Raw genomic sequence first — 4,710 nt, 5'->3', positions numbered from 1 at the left:
GTTCTGGGAATGAGGAGGAGCTAAAGCTACACGATCCAGGCTCCTCAAGCCTTCAATCACACTGTTCCCCTGCCTGCTGGCCTTTGCAGAGCCAACTGCAATGGGGAGAGAGAGGGCAGTCCCAGGAAAGAGGAAGAGTTTGCAGTTGCAAAGCAGCAGCTGGGATTCTGGGCGCGAGCGTTTTGTCCAATCAACGGGGGAAGAGGCTGCAGCCGCGGAGGGAAGGCAGCGCGATTGGCTGGAAAGACATCCAATGCATTCATACTGCGAAGGTTGAAGCAGAGGCGCCTACAGACCAGTTGTTGGAAGAGGCAGTGGTGTAGCTAGAGGGGGGCAAAGCAATAGGACTGCAAGCCTATGCACACTTTCCTGGGAGTAAGCCCCATTTGGCACAATGGGACTTACTTCTGAGTAGACATGCATCGGATTGTGCTGCAGCCTCCCTGCAGGACAGGCACGTAGTCAGGATTCTAGAGGTGGGGGGGGCACTATTTTTTCAAGGGGGGCAATGATGTCGATGTCAGGTATCTGTACTGGTGGGCAAAATGAAAGGATAAGTCTGGAGAAACATCAAATACCCAAAACTCCCCCAAATTTCATGAAGAGAAAATAATGTGGGTTTTTTTTAAAGATGCATTCATTGTCTGTAAAGCCATGTGACAATAATTTGCATAGAATAAATGCATCTCTGCATGCCATGGAAAATGTATTGCCTACATAGAAATAACATGCAGCATATCCTTTCATTTACACCCCAATGCAATACACAGGCCTGCAATCCTGCAAAAGTAAAACATATCACTGTGATGCAGGTAGAATTTACTTGTATTGAAAGTGCCTATTTAACACCTATATAGCACCCATCTAACACCTATATAATGCCTATCTAGCTCTTATGCAACACCTATCTATCACCTATCTAGTGCCTATACACCTATTTAGTGCCTATCTGCCTATTTAGCACCTACATAATGCCTATTTAGCACCTATATAGTGCCTACGTAGCACCTATTTAGCACCTACATAGCACCTATTTAGCGCCTCTCTAACGCCTATATAGCACCTATCTAACACCTATATGCCTATCTAGTGCCTATGCAACACCTATCTAGCACCTATCTAGCACCTATAGCATCTATCTAGCACCTATCTAGTGCCTACATAGCACCTATCTAGTGCCTATCTAGCACCTGTATAGCACCTATCGGGCACCTATCTAGCGCCTATCTAACACCTACATTGCGCCTATCTAGTGCCTATATGACGCCTATCTAGCACCTATCTAGCACCTACATAACACCTATTTAGTGCCTACATAACGCCTATTTAGTGCCTAACACCTATCTAGCATCTATATAGCGCCTATCTAGCATCTATATAGCGCCTATCTAACACCTATATAGTGCCTATTTAGCGCCTACATCAGGGGTGCTCAATAGGTGGATCGCGATCTACCGGTAGATCGAGAGGCAAAATGAGTAGATCGTGGAGCCCTGTCTCTCCAAACTGTTAATATGTCAGTTTCATCTAGTGACTAGACCAAACTGACATATTTAGCTGACACTAAACTGAAACTGACACTTTAGCTGCTCTTCAGGCATGCAGCAACAAAACTGATGAAACTGACTAGACTCCAGCAGGGGCTCCATACATTAAAGGGGGTGTCTGTCAGACGCTTCCTTCCCCCCTGGTAGATCTCCAGGCCTTGCTGGGTTTCAAAGTAGCTCTCGAGCCAAAAAAGTGTGAGCACCCCTGGCCTACATAATGTCTATTTGGCACCTATCTAACACCTATCTAGCACCTATATAGTGCCCACATAACACCTATTTAGCGCCTATCTAACACCTATATAATGCCTATCTAGTGCCTGTCTAGCACCTCTATAACGCTATATAGCACCTATCTAGCATTTGTCGATGACACATTGCTGATGCATGGATACATATTAAAATAAAATTTATTTACATCAAAGCAAGAGGAAAGATATGCTAGTCAAATACAGTCAAGTCATTGGAACACTAGTTTTTTTTACAATATTCATTACTTTTAAAAAGCAAAGTACAAAAGATTTGAGTTAATTGAATCTACCTGGTGGAGCTGAATCCTCCCAGCTTTCTGAGAGTTGAATCTCCTTAGAACCAGGGGTGGATCCAGTGTCTGTATTTGGGAGGGGCCATGAGCACTACCTTCAGAGCCCAGGTCAACCAGGCAGGTAGACCTGGGCTTTCGACTTGGAGCCCAGGACTACCAGCTAGGTAGACCTGGGCTCTTGCTTGAGCTTATTGCCTCTGTGGCCATTTGCTGGGTGGGTAGACCTGGGCTGCTGCCTGGACTTGGAGCCCAGGTTTACCTGCTGTGTAAACCTGGGCACCTGCTTGAGCTTATCGCTTCTGTGGACATTTATTGGGCAGGCAGACCTGGGTCTGGGCTCCCACCTGGACTTGGAGGCCAGGTCTACCTGCTTGGGTAGACCTGGGCTCCTGATTGAGCTTATAGCCTACATAAGAAGAGCCCTGCTGAATCAGGCCAAAGGCCCATCTAGTCCAGCTTCCTGTATCTCACAGTGGCACACCAAATGCTTCAGGGAGCACAAAAGGCAGCAACCTGCATCCTGGTGTCCTCTCCTGCACCTGGCATTGAGGTAGCCTACTTCTAAAATCAGGAGCTTGCACATACCTATCATGACTTGTACAAATCGATGGTAAGGCCACACCTGGAGTATTGTGTCCAGTTCTGGTCGCCACATCTCAAAAAGGACATAGTGAAAATGGAAAAGGTGCAAAAGAGAGCGACTAAGATGATTACTGGACTGGGGCACCTTCCTTATGAGGAAAGGCTACAGTGTTTGGGCCTCTTCAGCCTAGAAAAGAGATGCCTGAGGGGGGACATGATTGAGACATACAAAATTATGCATGGGAAGGATAACGTGGATAGAGAGATGCTCTTTACATTCTCACATAACACCAGAACCAGGGGACATTCACTAAAATTGAGTGTTGGGAGGGTTAGGACAGACAAAAGAAAATATTTCTTTACCCAGCGTGTGGTCAGTCTGTGGAACTCCTTGCCGCAGGATGTGGTGACGGCATCTGGCCTGGATGCCTTTAAAAGGGGATTGGACAAGTTTCTGGAGGAAAAATCCATTATGGGTTACAAGCCATGATGTGTATGTGCAACCTCCTGATTTTAGAAATGATCTATGTCAGAATACCAGGTGCAAGGGAGGGCACCAGGATGCAGATCTCTTGTTATCTGGTGTGCTCCCTAGGGCATTTGGTGGGCCACTGTGAGATACAGGAAGCTGGACTAGATGGGCCTATGGCCTGATCCAGTGGGGCTGTTCTTATGTTCTTATGACTTTTCTCCAGAAATTTGTCCAATCCCCTCTTAAAGGCATCTAAGCAAGTTGCCATCACCACTTCCTGTGGTAAGCTTTAAGATTTCTTCTCCATTTTCAGTCATAAGACTAAGAAATGTTCCTTGCTGTGGCACCTGTCAAATTCAGAATGCATCTAAAAGCATCCCAAAGTAGAAATTAAAACTATAATCTTGTACTTACCTATAGCACATTCCTATGTATGTTTACTAAGAAAGTAAGGTCTACGATGCAGGTGTAGTTGGAAACAAGTTCCATTGACATCTGTGGGACTTTGGGGCGGGGGAGGGGGAGGAACGTATAAGATCGAACAGTTAATATCAACCACTAACTAATTTCCCAGCCATTCTTCACACTAAGAAGCTTGTGCAATTAAGTCACCAGGGACACACTAGTCAGAAAATGACAGAAGTACTGTGCCTTTTGAGCCATCTAACCAAGCCTTGTTTAAAGAATTACTATTTTGCTGTTAAGTCAAACTAGTAGGTCAAAGTAGTTAATTGTGTTTTATAAAAGCATGCTTAATCTCAGAAATGCTTCTCTTTAATTAAAAGTAGCAGTAGAGGCCTCAATTTAGATCAGGGCCATAGCGCACAGGAAGGGATGGGTTAATCCTTTAACATAGCTTTCCTGAAAACTGTCTCTTTATAGCCCTGAAGCGGCTATTTACTGCAAATACTCACTTGGAAGGAACTGTTAGGTGGAAAAATAGCACAATAGGGGAAAGGAGTAATGTGCTCTCTCCCCACATGTTGCATATATGAATCTCACCCCTCCCATAGCACTCTTGGACTAAGCATGCATCTTTCAAACTAAGCTGCATATCTAATTTGACCCTAAGAAATACCTTACTACCATTAGGGGCTTCTTTTGAGCTGGAAAAAAAAATACTGGCAGTCTATATACATATTTATTTTTCAAAGCATTAATATAGAAAACTATGTATCCTTTCTAACACTTGGGGAGGGAACACAAAATTAATACAAATCTTTGTGAAACTATTTCATGGACTTATAACATAATCCTGTCCATGCCTACTCAGAAGTGTCATTGCAATTTGCTCCCTCATAAGTGGGATTGTACTATTAGTGTTGTGCTCAGAGTATCACGAACATTCCCTATAATGGATGCATTCTGAATTTGCCATCAGATTGCCTCTTCTATTCCAAAAGCAGCATGACCAGTATAACAGACCCAGAGCCCAATCCTATGCATGTCTACTTAGAAGTATAGTTAATGTGGCTTATTCCCAGGTAAGTGTGGGTAGGATTGCAGCCCCAATTATTTGCAAGGATTTCTCTTCAAAGTACAGGAGAGAGAGCCATGTCAGCCTC

Source organism: Tiliqua scincoides, chromosome 3 (genome assembly GCF_035046505.1).
Source record: "Tiliqua scincoides isolate rTilSci1 chromosome 3, rTilSci1.hap2, whole genome shotgun sequence".
Lineage (NCBI taxonomy): Eukaryota > Metazoa > Chordata > Lepidosauria > Squamata > Scincidae > Tiliqua > Tiliqua scincoides.
This window is presented reverse-complemented; position numbering follows the sequence as displayed.